This window comes from Phyllobates terribilis, unplaced genomic scaffold (genome assembly GCF_046119375.1).
Source record: "Phyllobates terribilis strain yellow unplaced genomic scaffold, ASM4611937v1 Scaffold_3__8_contigs__length_932513732, whole genome shotgun sequence".
Classification (NCBI taxonomy): Eukaryota; Metazoa; Chordata; class Amphibia; order Anura; family Dendrobatidae; genus Phyllobates; species Phyllobates terribilis.
In genome coordinates, this window is record NW_027362763.1 from 224487121 (window position 1) to 224508468 (window position 21348).

The following is a 21348-nucleotide window of genomic DNA, read 5'->3' on the forward strand; positions in this document are numbered from 1 at the left end:
AGGGAACTGAAACTCAATGGTGCCCAGCAACAGCCCCGAAACCTGAAAGATCTGGAGAAGATCTGTATGGAGGAGTGGGCCAAAATCCCTGCTGCAGTGTGTGCAAAATTGGTCAAGAACTACAGGGAACCTCTGACCTCTGTAATTGCAAACAAAGGTTTCTGTACCAAATATTAAGTTCTGTTTTTCTATTGTATCAAATACTTATTTCATACAATAAAATGCAAATTATCTGGGTAAAAATCATACAATATCATTTATTTTTAGATTCCGTCTCTCACAGTTGAAGTGTACCTACGATAAAAATTACAGACCTCTCCATTCTTTGTAGGTGGGAAAACTTGTAAAATCGGCAGTTTATCAAATACTTATTTTTCCAACTGTATATATGTATGTATATATATATATTAGATATGATCAAATCGATCTTCTGAGTATTGACTTCAAATTAAATTTCATGAAATTAGAAGGTCCCCGCAATCTCAAACAATTTGCGATTCAATTCGTGCAGACAGGCCGCCAAAAAAGCCCAATGCCATTTCACACACTATTGAAGAGTCACAGAGTGGACTACTGGTGACAGCTGTGGCCCAGTCTGCTTCCCCGTAATGCCCTGCAGCTATCACATCACATGGTTTAGTGTAACCAATTTGGGGTGGACTGTCATAGCCAGTATAAAAGATGGGGGTGGGCCAAGCAACCCCATTTTATGCTTTTACAGTGTAGGGATAGGAGATCAGAGCGCACAACTCATTCCACACAAGAACATAATAGGATAAGATTGGATTGTGTGATAATACTGAATTGCTTTTATTGAAGCACATTGAAAATGGGAGTGGTAGTCAGTCTGCAAATAGGTACTATACCTATATATTTATGTGACTGACTTAATTATAGCACAGCTGCACCTGAATAACACCATTTCTAAAAAATCTTCACAGCCTTAATAAGGTTGTGTTTACACTAAAGAGCTCAAAAAGGATTAATAGTCTTAATATATAAATTAGAGATGATAGAACTGTTTGAAATCCAAATTCTTTGCATTTGCCAAATTTGCCTACCCCCAAAAAAAGATATGTGGCAAATAAATTTGCCACGAATTGCAACACTGCAAAGCCTTTAATCGCCCTGAACATTTTTGTATAACACTACACTGTGTTCCAAATTATTATGCAAATAATATTTTCTCAGATTTTCCCAAATTACCTATATGAATTGCAGTCATTGTAATTTTCCAGTCAAGTACTATTGAAAGGTTTTTGTACAAACTGCCTATGATATTTAAAAAAAAAAACAAAACCTCAAACTGCACTCATAATGCATGTTCCAAATTATTATGCACAGCAGAGTTTTCAACCTTTTCATTTTAATAAAGAACAAAAAAATGGTCATTTTTGAAATTATAAGCATTAGCAGGTTATTACTAGAGATGAGCGTTGTTCTACTCGAACTGTTCGCCAATCTCAAATTCGAGCTGTTTTGGGTGGTGTTCGAGCCGGTCGGCGAACACGAACAATTTGAGAAAAATTCGGCTGTTCGAGGTTATGTTCGATAACTGTTCGTGCACCAAAATCATAACTGGATTTTTTCTCAGTAATGATGAAAATTAATGTTAATACGCAGTTTGAGTGTACAGCGGGGCGGGGGGAGGGGCAGGGGATGGATCTCTGCAGGAACAATGAAGATCTCCATTTTTTTTTCTCTTTCCCGCATTTGCAGTGGGGAGGTGCAATCTGTCAGCCTATCAGCAGCGCACACACGGAGCGAAGTGCTTTTTTTCACACAAGCAAGGGCATGTGTGATTGGCAGTGTATGTCACATGTCCTTGCCCTATAAGACCAAGCCATTTTCCCCGTCGCCACCATTTTCTCACTGCTGCAGCTGCGTGTTAGACGGCACCGCTGTTGCTGTGTGCGCTATACCTTGTTAATTTCAAGCCAATTTTCGCACAAATATACAGATAGCTTGGGAGTAGGGAATAGTTGTGATTGCAGTCCTTTTAAGGACTAGGTTACAGCATTTCCTACGACTTTTATCAGGCAGGTCTGTGCTCTTAAATAGATAGATTGTGGGAGTAAAGACTAATTGTAATTGGAGTCCTTTTCAGGACTAGGTTACATCAGTTCCTATCAGTTTTTGCCAGGCAGGTCTGTGCCAGTGCTGTGCAAGTTTTTTTCACAGCATTTGGCTGAATCTAGCAAAGCTAATCCTTTTTGGCCTATTGCAGAGTGTGTTAGTCAGTGGAGTAGCCTATCTGTGTTGCAAGATATACCACCTGTGTATAGAATACCAATTTTTTTACTGCACCTAGTGAAGTAAAATCTTTTGGGCATAGCATCATTCTATTAGTCCATCTATACTGACCTCCATCAGGTTGCAAACTGAATATAATTTTTTTCTGCATCTAGCTCTGAAAAAATATTTGGGCTTCTAGCAGTGTGTGGGACTTGGTCTATTAGTCCATCTATACTGACCTCCATCAGGTTGCAAATTAAAAATAATTTTTTTCTTCATTTAGCTCTGAAAAATATTTGGGCTTCTAGCAGTGTGTGGGACTTGTTCTATTAGTCCTTCTATACTGACCTCCAGCAGGTTGCAAATTGAATATAATTTTTTTCTGCATCTAGCTCTGAAAAAATATTTGGGCTTCTAGCGGTGTGTGGGACTTGGTCTATTAGTCCATCTATACTGACCTCCATCAGGTTGCAAATTAAAAATAATTTTTTTCTGCATCTAGCTATGAAGAAATATTTGGGCTTCTAGCAGTGTGTGGGACTTGGTCTATTAGTCCATCTATACTGACCTCCATCAGGTTGCAAATTAAAAATAATTTTTTTCTTCATTTATCTCTGAAAAAATATTTGGGCTTCTAGCAGCGTGTGGGACTTGTTCTATTAGTCCATCTATACTGACCTCCATCAGGTTGCAAATTAAAAATAATTTTTTTCTGCATCTAGCTCTGAAAAAATATTTGGGCTTCTAGCAGTGTGTGGGACTTGGTCTATTAGTCCATCTATACTGACCTCCATCAGGTTGCAAATTAAAAATAATTTTTTTCTGCATCTAACCCAGCCAATAGTTTTGGCCTAATACCACAGTTTGGCCACTCAGCTCTGCTCGGTTACCATCCATTGTTTTTTTGTGCAAACAACTCCAGAGTTGTGAATTAGTTAACCACCAAAATGAGTGGAAAAAGGCCTGCTGCTGGTGGAAAGGGGAATAGGCGTGTTGGGAAGGGGAAAAAAGGTTGTGTCCGTGGGGTAGGTGCAGAAGAAAGACCATCTTCCAGCCAAACTAAAATGTCTACTTCTTTTAGCGGACAATGTGATAAGATCCCTTTCTTACGGCCACGCCAATCGCTACAAATTCCAGATGAGGCACAAAAACAGCAGGTGCTTCAACGGATATCAAGTGCTCCTTTAAGTGGGCTCTCCTCCACATCAACTTCAACATCACAAATACTCCAGTCCTCAAAGGTGTCACCCAAATCGCACTTGCTTCCTCACAGCTCCCAAATCTCCAGCTGCCCGTCTGAGTATGAGGTAGAACAGATGGTTGAGTCTGCAGAGCTGTTTACTCATACTATAGCCTGGGAATCAGAGGTCGACTCCAGCGCTTCTGTGAATCCAGACGAGGAAATGATCTGCACTGATGCCCAGAATCTTTATGAGTCGGATCCAGGACCAGACGCAGAAGGTTCTGACCATAATGTAGACCCTCATTCCCAAACTGTAACTCCTGTTGGTGGAGACAATGAGGAAGACGATGATAAGACTCAAATACCTGATTGGAGCGACAACTTTAGTTTTTTGTCAGGGCAGGAACAGGTTGGCTCTGAGGACGACGGGTGTGATAACGCACAGGGTGATGATGATGAGGTCGGAGATCCCACTTACTGTCAACCCACAGTCAGCCAAGAGATGAGGTCAGCAGAGGAGGTGGAGGAAGATGCTAGTGACGACGAGGTCAGGTTGCGCCTTCCTGGACAGAGACGTAGTACTGGAAGCACGTCAACAACTGCATCCTCAAACACAACTCTGCCTCTCACCACAAGTCGTGGTGGCTCTTCAGGTCGCATGGGTGCTAAGCCTTGCATAGCCTGGGCATTTTTTCAGATCGATAAAGATGACCCAACTCGTGTTATCTGTAACATTTGTCAGCAAAAGCTAAGTAGAGGCCAAAAAATACATAGTTTGAGTACTTCATGCATGAACCGGCACATGGACATGAAGCATAAGTTGCAGTGGGAAGCTCAGTGTGCTACAATGCGGTCTAGCCGGCCGGGCCAACCACCGTCTGCCATATCTTGTGCATCCGCGGCCTCTTCATCCTCTGTGACTGGGGGGACAGCAGTCACACCTGTTTTGGGGCGCAGACCTGCCACCTCTTTACCCGCAACAGCCAGCGTGATTGGCAGGTCATCATTTTCTTTGGAGGTGGTAACACCAGCTGGTCTTGAGCGCTGTCCGACATCGATAGCACCACCTTTGGATCAAGGCAACCTAACATGTCCGCCTGCATCTTCCTCACAGACCGGCAGTTTGCCGGGGACACCCTTATCAACCCCGTCTAAGCACAATAGCCAGCCCTCGGTCCCTCAGATGTGGACAAGTAAAAGACCATTTCCTCCTAGCCATGAGAAAGCTAAGAGGTTGAATTTCACCATCTGCAAGCTCTTGGCTACAGAAATGCTGCCTTTCCGCCTGGTGGACACAGAGGATTTTCGAGACCTTATGTCCATCGCAGTGCCCCAGTACCAGATGCCCAGTCGGCACTACTTCTCAAAGAAAGGTGTGCCTGCGCTCCACCAGCATGTCGCACACAACATCACCGCTTCTTTGAGAAACTCTGTGTGTGACAGGGTGCATTTCACCACAGACACTTGGACGAGTAGGCATGGACAGGGGCGTTACATGTCGCTGACTGGGCACTGGGTAACTATGGTGACAGCAGGACAAGGGGCTGCTGTCCAAGTCTTGCCGTCCCCACGAGTTGTGCGTCAATCCTCTTTATGTCATTTTTCCTCCACTGCTTCTGCCTCCTCAACCTCCTCTCTGTCTTCCACCTGCACCCAAAGCCTGTCTGGTCATGCCACAAGCTTTCTAACTGCACAGAAGGGATCCTGCACACCTCCTTACTATGCTGGCAGTAGGGCTCAACGTCATCAGGCGGTTTTTACATTGAAATGTCTGGGAAATGTGAGTCACACAGCTGAGGAGTTGTGGTCAGCTCTGGAGAACCAATTTCATGAATGGTTGTCTCCACTGGACCTGAAACCAGGGAAGGCCGTGTGCGACAATGCTGCAAACCTGGGTGCGGCCCTTCGCCGGGGCAATGTCACACACGTGCCTTGTATGGCTCACGTGTTGAACCTGGTTGTCCAGCAATTTTTAGCCCACTATCCCAGACTAGATGGCCTTCTGCAGAGGGCACGGTCGCTGTGTGCTCACTTCCGCCGTTCGCATCCCGCAGCTCAGCGACTTACATCTCTACAGAAGTCGTTGGGCCTGCCACTTCACCGGCTAAAATGCGATGTGCCTACCCGGTGGAATTCAACTCTGCACATGTTGCAGCGACTGTGGCAGCACCGACAAGCCTTGGTGCAATACGTTCTGACGTATAGCCTGGGCCAACGAGATTCAGAGGTGGGGCAAATCACGCTGGAGGAGTGGTCTCAGATCAGGGACCTATGCACCCTTCTGCACAGTTTTGAAATGGCGACGAAGATGTTTAGTGCTGACGATGCCATTATCAGCATGACTATTCCGGTGATTTACATGCTGGAGCACATGTTAAACAGAATTCGGAGTCAGGTGGTGGCACAAGAGGAGGTGGAGGAAGTAGAGGAGGAGGAGTTGTATGCGGAAGGGCTAACATCTGCAAGGTCCAGACGGTCGGCAGCACCAGGGCGGCAGGCATGTGAGGGTGGGGGAGATGATTTTACCAGGGCGCATGGTAGCAGCCAAACTAGTGAGGAAGGTGCAGGAGCCCAGGAAGAAGTGGAGGACGAACTGATGGAAGACTCATCAGATGAGGGAGACCTTGATCACATTTCTGTTGTGCGAGGTTGGGGGGAGAGGACAGAGGAAGGAAGCATGATTGTTACCTCGCCACCAACACAACAGGGACTTGGTGCTCCTGGATGCGCAACACACATGAGTGCCTTCTTGCTGCACTACTTGCAACATGACCCTCGAATTGTGAGAATTAGAAATAATCCTGACTACTGGGTTGCCACACTGTTAGATCCCCGGTACAAAAGTAAATTTGCAGAAATTATTCCTGCCATAGAAAGGGATGCACGCATGCAGGAGTATCAGCAGAGACTGTTGCAGAATCTTACATGTGCTTTTCCACAAAATACCAGTGGTGCACGTAGTGAATCTCACAGTTCCAACTTGCCAACCGTGGTCTGTATGGAATTGTTCAATAAAGGGCCCAAAATTAAGATAACATAGATGGGAGAGGTCTCTATGAATAGGAATTCCTAAGTATTTGATACCCTGTGAGGGCCAGGCAAAGGGAAAGTTGGACTGGATGGAATCCTATATGGATTTAGGGAGGGAGACATCGAGGGCCTCAGACTTCGCTGCATTGATTTTAAAATTTTACCATGTAACAAAGTGATCTATTTCAGCCATAACAGCAGGGATGGATATATGTGATTGAGTGATATATACTAGGACATCATCAGCAAATAGAGAGCACTTGTACTTGGTGCCTCCCACCTCAATCCACCTAATATTGGGGTTATGGCGAATTGATGAGAGCAGGTGCTCCGTCACTAGGATGTATAAGAGAGGGGACAGAGGACATCCCTGCCTTGTCCCATTGGTGATTGTGAAAGGTGATGAAAATGTTCTGACGCACCCCCTGGGCCTTGGGACACCCGGAGCCGGACCCTTTTTGGTGGATGCTGGTGGTTGTAGTCTTCGTGGCGGCGATCCGGTTCCGTGGCTCAGGGCGGTCAAACCAGTGGCGGAACTATTTATGTGGTTTTGATGTTTAAATGTCCGACTACGCCACCCGTGGATTGCGGTCAGAGTGAACCGCCGCTACAGGGCAGACCGCTAAGGCTGGTGTTGTGGGTGCAGCAGAGCGTAGCATAACTCCCCACGGGAGGAGTATAGCCTCAGGGCAGTGTATGCGGAGGATGGGGGTGATGGTGCAGGGCAGCAGCAGTAACAACACTGAGTCAGTGATGCAGTCCAGGGCCTTTACTCACAGTTCTTATTATCCAGACCACGTCTGCAGGTAACGGCTGCCCACGTCGTACTGTGCTCACCAGGTGAGGGGCTCAGACAACTCCCAGATAACTTTGGAGCGCTTCACAGGACCCCCTTTGTGTGTCCTTTGTCTGGCCTTTCTTACCAACACTTCTGTCCGGCTGCCTCGGGCCTCCTCTTGGTAAACTTGGCGCCAGTTTCCCTGACCCTATGTGGTGCCTTCCTAGCGGGTGGAGCAAGGGGCTGCGCCACATAAAATGTGAGAGCCTCCGGTTTCTAGCTGAGGGTCGTTTCCTGCCTCCACTAGTTCGGGGACCGGTCTCCCCCTTTGGCCTGACCCCTCCACGCAGGTGGATTCGGGCGTGCGGTTGCGACTCGCCCGTCCGCACCCCTGGGATCCCTTCATTCCTCGTTCCTGGAGCCTTCTCCGCTCCTCTTCCTTCCTTCTCCCTCTTGCAGGCCTGGGCCTCTGTTACTAGGCCCGCCTCCGGAGCAGAGCTCATGCAGAGCCCCTGCTCCCTGCCACTTCTGCTCAGACTTCTCTGCACTGAACTAAGATGGTGCCCACCTTTTATACTCCCTTCTCAATGCACCCAGGAACTGCTTCCTCCCTGCTCCTGCACTGCAGGGTTCCCCTTCCTCAGTGTTCCCTCCCCCCACTCCAGCCAGGGACAGGGACTGTCGTGCCCATCTCAGGGGCATATTGGTCGCCCTGCCCCACGGCAATGTGGTGTAATGCATGCAGGTGTCGGGTCCTGATCCACACTCCATCCTTATCTGAGAGTGAGATATCACACCTCTTGGTGAGGTGCAATACGTCTGTAGCAACCGAGCCCTCGGTGCTACAGTTCCATTTATCTTCAGCCTAGGTGACGTATTGTGATACAGGGCCGTGATTTTGGCTATAAAAGGGTCCCCTAGACCCCTACCCCAAGCTTTTTAAGAGAATCATATATGGCGTGCCAGGAGACTCTATGGAATGCTTTCTCAGCATCCAACGAGAGTATCTACTTACAAATTTTTAACTGCATCTAGCCCAGGAAATACTTTGTGCCTAGTAGCAGTGTCTGCTAGTCAGCGGATTATCCCGGCTGTTAAGCAAGCTACACCACCTGTAGTTTGGACACTTAATTTTTTCAAAGGAAATGCTTCGGGACCACGGGATACTTAGTGAAGAGCATCAGGAGGCACCCCAAGGCATAGGGGCTGGGACTGGCACTAGGATGCCTTGCGGTGGACAGCCGAGCTCGATCCTTATAAAAGCTTTTTAACTGCAGCAGCTTTAGTGGACGCTACTGGAGCTGGAATTACGCGGCTGCTGGCATGAGACTTGCCCTCCAATAGATCCTTGTAAATGGATTTAAAGTGTATTCATTCAAATTAGAGGGACAATTTAAATTAAAAAGCTTAGAGCTGCCTCCACCACAGGGGGGCTCTCTCGACCCACCAGCGGACAGGCACCAGTATTGGGAGAGGGGGGCTGGCCGTCAGGGTTCACCGCGGCTCTGGCACAAACCCGGCGACACGTAGGTGGCACGGGCAGGAGCGGACTGGCCGTCTCGGCTTCTCACTTTTTGGATTTTAGAAGGGCATGACATGCCTATATCTGTGTCTCCCCCTCCTTTTACTCCTCCACCTCTTTTCTTTTCGCATGACTATATGCACTTGTCACTTTTCCATGTGTTAGTTGTGTCTTCTGAGCAGTTTGTCAGCTTTTGGACACCTTTGAAGGTGTTTTCTATGTGTTTCTATGTGTTTTTGTTTGCCTGCCATTGGTTTTAACGGTGTTCGAAGGTGTTCGACGAACAGTTCGACGAACAGTTCGGCGAACACACGGGTGTTCGACGAACCGAACCGAACTCGAACACTACGGGGGTGGCTCAACACTAGTTATTACAAACTGAAATCAAACAGTTTTCAACTCAAAACTTTATTCTAGGTGATGTTACATTTTCACATAGGACCCCTTGTTCGAAAGGAGCTTCTGAACCCTCTCGTCCATTGAATTTGTCAGGTTTTGGATGGTTTCTGCTTCAATTGTTTTGCATGAGGACAGAATGCCCTCCCAGAGCTGTTGTTTAGATGTGAACTGCCTCCCGCCATCATAGACACTCCTTTTGATGATGCTCCAGAGGTTCTCAATGGGGTCGAGGTCAGGGGAGCATGGGTGCCACACCATAAGTTTGTCCCCTTTTATGCCCATAGCAGCCAGAGATACAGATGTTTTATGTGCAGCATGAGACGGGGCATTATCATGCATGAAATGATCTCGATAGTCCAAATGGATGGAGTGGAGGATGGCTGGTTGATGGACACCCCACGCAAACACGGCTACAGCGCCAACAAGGAGGAGGTGGAGTAATGTTTTGGGCTGGAATCATGGGGAGAGAGATTGTCGGCCCCTTTAGGATCCCTGAAGGGGTAAAGATGAACTCCATAATGTATGTGGAGTTTCTCAAACAGCACTTCCTGCCATGGTTCAAGAAGAAGAACCGTGTATTCCGCAGCAAGATCATTTTCATGCATGATAATGCACCGTCTCATGCTGCACATAACACATCTGCATCTCTGGCTGATATGGGCATAAAAGGGGACAAACTTATGGTGTGACCCCCATGCTCACCTGACCTCAACCCCATTCAGAACCTCTGGAGCATCATCAGAAGGAGTGTCTATGATGGCGGGAGGCAGTTCACATCTAAGCAACAGCTCTGGGCTGGTATTCTGTCCTCATGCAAAACAATTGAAGCAGAAACCATCCAAAACCTGACAAATTCAATGGACGAGAGAGTTCAGAAGCTCCTTTCGAACAAGGGGTCCTATGTGCAAATGTAACATCATCTAGAATAAAGTTTTGAGTTGAAAACTGTTTGATTTCAGTTTGTAATAACCTGCTAATGCTTATAATTTCAAAAATGACCATTTTTTTGTTCTTTATTAAAATGAAAAGGTTGAAAACTCTGCTGTGCATAATAATTTGGAACATGCCTTTTGAGTGCAGTTTGAGTTTTTTATTTTTTAAAAAATATACTGTTATCATAGGCAGTTTGTACAAAAACCTTTCAATTGTACTCTAATAGTTATTTGACTGGAAAATTACAATGACTGCAATTCATATAGGTAATTTGGGAAAATCTGAGAAAATATTATTTGCATAATAATTTGGAACACAGTGTATAAAACCCACTTTGACCTCTTTAATGCAAACACAGTCTTATTAATGTTCAAGTGACCTCAACCTACTGTATCTGAATAGGGAAAAATGATAGTCATTGTTAGTAACAACACACTGCAACAGACTTTTTAGTCTAATTGCAAAAACAGTAGAAAAATTATTCCTTTTTGGGGGCTGATACCTGACTTGCCGGTGTTTATACACAAGCTGTGGCTTTTTTACATGGGCTGGTGCAAAAATTATCTCTGTTTGGGAAGCTTCAGGAGTTTTTCCTTTGCTAATTGAAGAAACAAAATCTTTTGTGCAAGACGTCCAAAAAGTATCCTTCTATTTAAGAAACAAAAACAGGTGTACTTAGCACTTTTAAAAGTGAAGAAGTAATGGATTATCAAATAATAGTGGATTTTTTTTCCCTTTCTTGAAATTCACACCAGATTTCATATTCTCAAAATGAGTAAATCATTTTAAAGGCTTTTTATTAAGCCTTCCAAAATCTATCCCTCTTTAAGGGACCTGGAACAGGCTAGTTGTTTTCAAAGTGAAGAAACAATGGATTGTTGTCAACAAGCCAATGAAATTTAGCCCTATTTTTTAACTTTGTTAAAAAAGCAGTACAGTCAATCACTATAAAATTCAATGGGAAGCCAGGAAATGTGTGGCTGTCATGGCTGGGCAGTGGCAGTGGCACGGTTGATAGTTAGAATGGGGCAGATAATGAGATATGTGGCAGTGTAGAGTCAGCAACGGCAGCCTTGGCAGCAGCAATAATACAACTTAACATACATGATGGACGTATATTCCATTACGCCCTGCACTTCTTGCCCACTTGTTCGCTTGCTAGAGGCAAAGTAGGCCAATTCTGACCTGTGTTTCATAATACTGCTGGGAAGGTTGCCACCAGAAGTGCCACTGGTGTTGCTAGCGGCTCAAACAGTTTTTGCCCTGGTATGGGTATTTTTTTCTCTCATGGTACCATGTTGATAAGCAATGTCACTTTTTGGTTAAACATACATTTTGGACACAAATATAACATTTAAGTCCTTTACCAATATTTGTTACCACACATATCCAATCCTGGGAAACTATGGCATCAATCACAAATGTAAGGAATTGACAATTTAAACAGGTTGCCAAAACAGACCTTCCAGTATGAGGTAGGGGCTGAGATGTCAGCAATGTGTCACTTATTAGGATGTGTGCTGTTTCAATGCAATAAGTGTATTATCAGCAGAAGATTATCACTACCGGACTAGATACTGTGTGCATCCTGGTCCAACTCTGCCCCCATTACTGATTAGCAGGCTACTGTCAATACACAATGTACACAGAAAGGTGCTCAGAGTGTGGGCAGGGTTAGCTTTCTGCTACATATTACATCTATAAACTTGTATCATATCTGCTGTACACAGTAAACTAAGTGATACATCATTGGACTCAGAGTCTCTTTTCCTATTTTATGCTGCTCTCAGATGAGGTGGCAAAAACCTGGCGATAGATTCCTTTTAAATGTGTCAATTTACTCTAATAATTTGTATTCCATTTTTTTTGCGTAAAGCAAATTAATTCCCCTTGCCCAAAGTGGAACACGTAACAACAACAGATGCCAGGAGGTAGGCACACAGCTGCAAAATCCAACAACATCTCATAGAATAGTTGTGGGTTTTACGTTGCCAAATTGAAAGAGCCAAGCGTAAAATGGCAAAAGTAAATCATGTATATAGTATGTTCAAATTTCTATTTTTGGGTTTTAAAACACCATTATCTCCCTTGACCAAAAAAAACCCAGATCGTTACATAGTTTATTAGGTACACACACTGTAGGTAATACGCAGTATTTTTGGCTCATGTACATCTGTTAAATTCGACTACTAAAATAATTATAAAACTATTTTATTTTTTATTTATTCTCTTAAGTTATCACTCCCTGGTCAACAAATGCAACATACAACTAAAGTAAAAATACTATGTTACTGAAAGTAATTTACGGCAGCAGCCAGAAGTACTGTTGTGGCGCACACAATTGTTACATTTGGCTACTGCAACAATTGTAGAACTTCAACCTTTATTATTGTTTTTTTTTTTTTAAAAAGTGACATATATAATCCTAAAATACTATATTACTAGGTAGGTACAGAAGCAGAAAGTAATTTAGGGCTACAGCCAGCAGTATTGTTCTGGCGTATGTACAGCTGTTAAATTCAACTATTAAAACAGTTGTAAAACCATAATTGTATTTTTTATACATTTTTTTTTCAGTTATACCCCCTAGACCAAAAATTAAATGTAACCCAAACTGCTATGTTGTAAAGTAGGTACATGTAGGTTTAAGTCTAGAAATGAAATATGGCAACAGCATGCAGAAGGGTCATGGGGTGAACGGTTGATAAATTGGTCTATTAAAACAGGTATTCAAAAAATGTAAATGTGTCTCTTACATCAAAGATTTGAAAAAAAAATCACTTCAGTAATTTCCAAAAAAAAGAATGGGACAAAAAAGCATTTTAGTTTTGGATCCCAAAAGCGATCACCCGCAAAAGGCCACTATATTGGCGTGTACAGGTCTAATACTGCATCACTACAATAAAGAAGTCTGCAACAAAAAGGACATTTTTTAAAAACACACACATCTTGTGAGGTAGACCATTTATTTTAAATTTCTAGATTGTAAAAATGTATGATTCATATTAAAAAACATAAATATATATGGCTTCCCGTCTTGTGACACACAAGCTTAGGATTCTTGTTTATTGAGAAAATTAAGATACACACAATTAAACTGCCCTCCTGGTTTGCAACTGTAGTGTATGAAGATTAAAAAAAATGTTGTTATTAAAATGAATCTGTCAGCAGCATTTCATCCCTCAAGCAAAAACAAGTTTTGTTTTAAAAAACAAGCATGGTATATAACCCAGAATTTAAAAAAATGCATAGAAACCCTATAATTAGTGATAAGCAAGCATGCTCGCTACTGCTCGGTGCTTGCTCAACCATCTCACTGCTCGAGATGCTCGGCGCTCGCCGAGTATTTCCGGGGTTGCTCTGGGGGACCTCGGGTCCCCTCCCTGCATGTTTGGCGCTCTTTACAGAGCCAATGAACATGCAGGGATTGTCTGCCACTCACTGTAATGCCGCAGCCATGTTGGTTGTGGCATTACAGTGATTGGCTGGCCACACAGCGTCATCAGGTCTATATCAGACCTGGCGCCGCCATGCTCGTCACAGTCACTCCGGAATCAGACAGTGTAGGAAGAGGTGCTGCTGAGCTAGGGAGAGATTTGCTTGTTTCTAGTTAGTATTGGTATACCAAACTATATTAGAGACACATATCCATCTCAACTAACAGTACTTCTGAGGACTAATCCATCTGCAGAGATATCAGGCAGGCGGGGTGCATATAGGCAGGCAGGCAGTGTATATAGCAGACTGCAGTGCATATAGCACAAGAGGCTCCATTCCAGTTTAGTCTGCTGCTGCTGCTGCTGTCAGATATTTCTAGAAATAGGCCCAGGTCTCAGGGGCCAGGAATCATTTTTTTTGGATCTTAATCCTCATTATTTGCTTAAAAAGCAATCCAGAGAACACCGTTTTTTTGTGCCATTTGCTTGTTGGCACTGCAGAATACAGCCAGGTCCTTTCCATACTACAGCGCTAAAAATCCAGCTATTTAAAACTGTGCTTTGTCCATCACACGGATCACATAGAATTGCGCTGAAAATACTGCCAGTTCTGGCCTCCATTAAAAAATTTTTCAGTGTGTCACTGAAGCTATTGACACCAGTTTGCTGTTCAAAATAGTTACCTACAGGCCAGGTATTTAAAAGGGTGGTTTGTCCATCACATGGATCACATATAAGTTCGCTCCAAATTCAGTCATTTGTAGTGAGCATGGAAGATATTGTCCTCCATTTAAAATGGGCAAGGCACGTGGCAAGGGACGGGGAACTGGACGTGATGGTGATGGTGCATGTAGAGGCCGAGGCCGTGGGCAAGCTGAAATTGTGCCACAACAAGCACCCACATCTTTTCACTTCACCTTCCTGTCCCAATTAATAGGGGACCGCAGAGCACCACTATTGAGCACAGAACAGTGTGAAAAGGTTATTGGTTGGATAGCAGATAATGCTTCCAGTCACTTGGCCACCATCACCACCACCTTGTCTTCCACACGGTCAAGTCTCAGGAGCTGTGAGTCTGGACCGCATATTCCTCACCCTGAACCTCCTTCCTCCCACCATGACGAGTGCCCAGAGACAACTGATCCCACAGTAGGACACTCTGAAGAGCTGTTCACTTTTCCATTTATAGATTCAGGCCTCTTGCCTGGTCTACTTGAAGTGGGGCAAGAGGAGATCGCATGTAGCGATGCCCAAATTTTTGAGCAGCCAAGGTCACACGAAGGCGACGGTGGGAAAGTGTCACAAGAGGTGAACAATGATGAGATACAATTGCCAGAAAGTCAGGAGGAGGACTAGAGTGCGGAAGTGGAAGACGAGGTGGTGGATGATATAGTAACTGACCCAACCTGGCAGGAGGACATGCAGAGCAAGGACAGCAGCACACAGGGGGAGGGAGGCAGAGCACCCCAACAGGCAGGAAGAAGCAGTGTGGTGGCCACAGACAGAAGGCAGGCAACCGTTCCCCGTAACACCAACACGAAGGAAGTTGCCAGTACAACTGTTAGGTCTTCCCGAGTCTGGTTTTTAAAGACTCTGCCGATAACCCCAAAAAGGCCATTTGCACCACTTGCCAGGCCAGCATCAGCAGGGGTGGCAAAACGACCAGCCTGACCACCACCCGCATGATCAGGCACATGGCAGAAAAGCACCCGACTTTGTGGGCCGAACCCCAGGGTCCAGGAACAGTGTCTGTAGGTGGCACCACTGCTTCTTCCGCTGTTGTGCATGCAAGTTAATCCTCTGTCCATGGTGCATGCGAAGATGCCTCCTGCACTGTACCTGTCATTGCACACTCTCAAGTAGCAGCATCAGGAAGCACGTCCACGTCCTTGTCCCAGCGCAGCGTTCAGTTGTCCATACCCCAGTCCTTGGAATGCAAGCGCAAATACGCAGCCAATGCCCCACAGGCCACACTACTAAATTCCCACATTTTGCGACTGCTTGCGCTCAAAATTTTGCCTTTTAGGCTCGTGGAGACGGAAGCATTCCGCAAACTGATGGCGGCGGCCGTTCCTCGGTACTCGGTCCCCAGCTGCCAGTATTTCTCCCGGTGTGCCGTCCCCGCATTACACAAGCACGTGTCCCAAAACATTAGCCGTGCCCTCAACAACACAGTTACTGGGAAAGTCCACCTAACTATGGACAAGTGCTTGTGGCAGGGACAGTACATCTCGCTGACTGCACACTGGGTTAACATAGTGGAAGCCAGGACCCAGTCGGACCTTGGTATGGAACACTTCTGACGCCAAGGATCGCAGGCCCTAGGTCAATCAGGGTTGCCCCCACAGTCTCCTGCACCTCATCCTCCTTAGCCTTCTCCTCCTCTTCAGCCTCCACTTCCGAAATAACCACATCAGTCACAAGCTGGAAGCACTGCAGCACTGCCTCGGCCAAGCGGCAACAGGCTGTGTTGAAGCTAATATGCTTAGGTGAAAAGCCGTATAATGCTGAAGAGTTGTGGACAGCTCTGAAAGAGCAGGCAGATCTGTGGTTCACACCACTGAACCTACAGCCAGGCATGGTCGTGTGTGACAATGGCCGGAACCTGGTGGCAACTCTGAGGCTAGGCGAGTTCACACACATACCTTGCCTGGCTCATGTGCTTAACCTCGTGGTTCAGCTATTTCTCAAATCCTACCCAGAGCTGCCAGATCTGCTTATTAAACTACGCCACCTGTGTGCCCATTTTAGAAAGTCACCTACAGCTCCCGCCTCCCTTGCCGTGTTTTAGCAGCGTTTGCAGCTTTTGGCTCACTGACTGGTGTGTGATGTCCCCACGCGTTGGAACTCTACACTGCAGATGTTTGGAAGGATTTGTGAGCATAAGAGGGCAGTTGTTGAGTACCAGCATCAGCAAGGCTGTCGGTATTCAGTTCAGACTCCACACATAAGACCTCAGGAGTGGACGTGGATGTCAGACATATGTACCATCCTCCAAAACTTTGAGGACTCCACCAAGATGGTGAGCGGCGATGACGCCATAATTAGCATCACCATCCCGCTTCTCTGTCTTCTGAAATGCTCTCTGCTCACATTCAAAGAGGATGCATTGCAGGCGGAGCACGATGAGATGGAGCAAGGAACCATACAGGGTGATTACACACAGCCAAGCCCTCTCAGGTTTGCCCCCACAGTCTACAGCTCCTGCACCTCATCCTCCTCATCCTCCTCCTCCTCTTCAGCCTCCATCTTCAAAATGACCACATCAGTCACAAGCTGGAAGCACTGCAGCACTGCCTCGGCCAAGCGGCAACAGGCTGTGCTGAAGCTAATATGCTTAGGTGAAAAACCGCACAATGCTGAAGAGTTGTGGACAGCTCTGGAAGAGCAGGCAGATCTGTGGCTCACACCGTTGAACCTACAGCCAGGCATGGTCATGTGTGACAATGGCTGGAACCTGGTGGTGGCTCTGAGGCGAGGCGAGCTCACACATGTACCAGGCCTGGCCCATGTGCTTAACCTCGTGGTTCAGCGATTTCTCAAATCCTACCCGGAGCTGCCGGATCTGCTTGTTAAAGTACGCCGCCTGTTTGCCCATTTTAGAAAGTCAGCTACAGCTTCCGCTGCCCTTGCAGTGTTTCAGCAGCGTTTGCGGCTTCCGGCTCACAGACTGGTGTGTGATGTCACCAGTTGGAACTCTACACTGCAGATGTTGGGAAGGATTTGTGAGCAGAAGAGGGCAGTTGTTGAGTACCAGCATCAACAATGCCGTCGGTATTCAGTTCAGACTCCACACATAAAACCTCAGGAATGGACATGGATGTCAGACATATGTACCATCCTCCAAAACTTTGAGGACTCCACCAAGATGGTGAGCGGCGATGACACCATAATTAGCGTCACCATCCCACTTCCCTTGTTGAGGAACTATTAAAAAATTTCCCATCTGAAAACGCTGGGGGCAGAGATCACAGTTCGTTGGACAACCAAGGACTACAGGCGAGAAAGACACAACTCCAATCCAGCAGAGGCAGGGGAACACTGTCAAAGTTCTGGGAGAATTTTCTCAGCCCCTCCCATCGCACAGGCCCTGAGGCGCGGGGTACTCTCACGGTACTCTCACAAGTAGTGCAAAGTTTGGGAAGATGCTGAGGGAGTACCTTGCCGACCGTACCAACGTCCTTCGTGATTCTTCTGTGCATTATAATTATTGGGTATCCAAACTGGATATGTGGAATGAACTGGCTCTCTACGCCTTGGAGGTCCTGGCCTGTCCTGCCGCTAGCGTTTTATCAGAGCGTGTTTTTAGTGCTGCTGGTGGAATTATAACTGATAAGCGCATCCGCCTGTCAACTGAAAATGCTGACAGGCTGACTCTTATAAAAATGAACAAGGACTGGATTGGGCCAGACTTCTCAACACCACCGAATGATAGCATCGTAACATAAGCTCAAATCCAGTGTCTTATTTTGGGAGGTATATTCCCATGCACCTTTTCACACTCACACATGGGTATACGCTTCCTGATTTTTGCTATTTGCTCTTGTCCTCCTCCTTCTCCTCTTCCTCCACCACCATATCACCAGGGTGACCGTGGTCCGTGATGCAACACCTACATAATTTTTTTAAAGGGTGTTTATGATGCCTGTAAACATTTTTTTTTATACAGTATGTTCATGTATACCCCCCAGGGTTAAATGTTTGTGCATGGGCATTACAAGTATAAGAGACCCGCTCCTTTCTAATGGGAACATTTTTTTATGAGGCCTCTATGTCTCTTCCAAGGGGCATTGGTGTGCCTCCCAATTTTTTTTTCAGCCCTTGCATTCACTGCATAGGCCAACACTATGGGAGACCCACTTCCTAATAATGGGAACATTTTTTCATGAGGCCCTCTACATCTCTTCCAAGGGACATTGGAGTGCCTCCAAATTTTTGGCAGCGCTTGCATTCACTGCATAGGCCAACACTATGGGAGACCCACTTCCTAATAATGGGAACATTTTTTCATGAGGCCCTCTACGTCTCTTCCAAGGGGCATTAGAGTTCCTCGAAATTTTTGGCAGCCGTTGCTTCACTGCATAGGCAAACAGTATCGGAGACCCTCTCCTTTCTAATGGGAATTTGTCGTTACTGTGGCCCTGCTCTATGTGTCTTTAAATTGTTAATGGGGTTTTTCCTAAATTTTGTCAGCCGTTGGACTCACTGCATACCCTATAACTGTATAGCAGCCCTTCTCCTTTCTAATGGGAACATGTCGTACTCGTTACTGTGGCCCTGCTCTATGTGTCTTTAAATTCTTAGTGGGGTTTTTCCTAAATTTTGTCAGCTGTTGGACTCACTGCATACCCTATAACTGTATAGCAGACCCTCTTCTTTCTAATGGGAACATGTCGTACTCGTTACTGGGGCCCTGCTCTATGTGTCTATGAATTCTTAGTGGGGTTTTTCCTAAATTTTGTCAGCCGTTGGACTCACTGCATACCCTATAACTGTATAGCACATCCGCTCCTTTGTAATGGAAACATGTCATTACTGTGGCCCTGCTCTATGTGTCTTTAAATTGTTAGTGGGGTTTTTCCCAAATTTTGGCAGCCCTTGCAGTCACAGCATGGGAATTACCACTATAGGAGACCTGCACCTTTATAATGGGAACATTTTTTTTACTGAGACCCTCCTCTATGTCTCTTCAAAGGGGTATTGGGTTGCGTCCGAATTTTTGGCACCCCTTGCAGTCACTGCATACGCAATAACAGTAAAGGAGACCCACTTGTTAATAATGGGAACAACAAAGCATAGCCAGCTGATGGCTCTCTAACAATAGCGATGGCCGACTGCTGGCCTTTTAAGAATCGTAAGGGCCGCCTGATAGCCCTATAAAAATAGGCTTTTTGACTTTCAGAGTCCCTCCATCAATGTGTCTGAGGATGTGTCACACACCACTTGGCCAGATAAGGTTGTAAAATGTTAAAATGACATTTCCCGGTGAATGCATTTGTCTTAAAAATAACGTAAAAAAACAAAAAACAGTAGGATCTTTCTTTGGTATAAAATACAGAGTCGCCAATGTAACCTCAATGTAATCACATTGTTCAGCTCCTGCACCTCCTCCTCCATCTCCGAAATGACCACATCAGTCACAAGCTGAAAGAACTGCAGCACTGCCTTGGCCAAGAGGCAACAGGCTGTGCTGAAGTGTCCGGGAGCCTTTAAAGGTTCCTGGACACTCTATGGCTGCTTTTTTACTGAGGTGGAAACCCACGCAAAAATGGGGAGAACATACAAAATCCTTGCAGATGTTGTCCTTGCTGGGATTTGAACCCAGGATCCCAGCGCTGTAAGGCTTCAGTGGTAACCACTGATCCAATGTGCTGCCGTTCCCCCTCTGATATCTAAAAGGCTGGAAAAACTTGCACCTACTGCCACTCTATCTTCAGCTCCTATGTGAGAAACTAATGTATTTGGGCAGCCACTCAGTCTACCAAATAAAATTCCTGAGAAGGAAATTGGGGATGGCTTCGCTACTGGTACTGGGGGCAGTGCTAATAACATGGCGTCGTACCATGGTTTACTGGAAATATTCCAGGCTGGTAGGAGGCAAGCAGATTCCCACAGAAATGCACCAGCAGTAATGTTCAGGGACCCGCGCTTGTAGAAGGCGGAGACAATACCGGGAGAAATAGTGGCGGCTGGGGAACGAGTATGGACACCCGGCCGCCGCCATGAGGTTGTGGACAGCTTCCACCTCCCCGAGACTAAAAGGCCACATTTCAAGTGCAAGGAGCTGCCCAGAAATCTGGCAATTTCGTTTTGCGGCCTGTGGGTGGGTGGCTGGCTGTATACTTGCACTTGCATTCCAAATAACAGAAAACTAAGCAGATGGTGGCCTCTATCATCATCATGGCCCCATCATGGCACTATGAACTCTCTTGAAGGAGAAGCCAGGACCCACCAGAGGAGTCTCCGGTTCTCTGGTGGGCCCGACCAACCCTGCCGAGAAGCAGCCCTGGCTAAGAAAAATGTGTGGGAAGGTTCCCGGACACTCTATGGCTGCTTTTTTAATGTGGATTGGACGTGCTTATGCATGTTATTTCTCAAACCACATTGCAGATCAGGCCATTGCCCAACTCTGTAGTGATGAAATTAAAGGCGCAAAGAAAGATGTTTGTGTGTTGAAGCACCACCGACAAGTGCCAGCTGATGTTGGACGGGCTGCTATTGCTTATGCAGCAAGCTGCATTAGAGGACTTCCTGGGAAAAATGTGTGGCGCCCCTGCGGGTCCAGTTTCCACAGAGGTACTGCATCTCAGCCAGAGGTGTGGTACCCCACTCTCAGGTAAGGAGGGAGCACTACCCGGGACCCACACACCCACATCCAACACAACACCACTTCATTAGGGAAGGACGAGATTGCTCCAGAGGGAGAACACAGCCCCTGGTCCCTGTCTGGAGGGTGGAACTAGGTAGAGGAGGTGGGTGGAGGAAGTAGTTTAGGGGAGCACTGAAGTAGGAGTATAAAAACAAAGATAGAAACATCTAGAAGGAGTTGAGGAGGAGTTCTGCTCAGGGAAGCAAGGGGGGGCAGTTCAGTCCAGTCTCCTGTTCCAGGGCTAGGAGCAGGAGTACAGTTCAGAGAGGCCCAAGTGGAGAGTGAGGAGGGCTCCAGAGAGAGAGAGAAGGGATTCCATGGGCACGGCGAGTGCGGGATGCCACCCGTGCACCCGAATTCACGCTGACGTGGAGGGATCAGGCCACAGTAGGGGACCGGCCCCAGCCTAGTGGAGTACTTTAGGGCTCAGCTAGCAAACCGGAGGTTGCAGTATTTCATGTG

General features: G+C 46.1%; 1 protein-coding gene across 1 annotated transcript in view; it reads right to left on the reverse strand.

The window, feature by feature from the left end:
* The window catches only part of LOC141259129 (mast cell carboxypeptidase A-like), a 60667-nt gene that overhangs the window by 19089 nt on the left and 20230 nt on the right, over positions 1–21348 (reverse strand). The gene's annotated exons all lie outside the window — the stretch shown is intronic.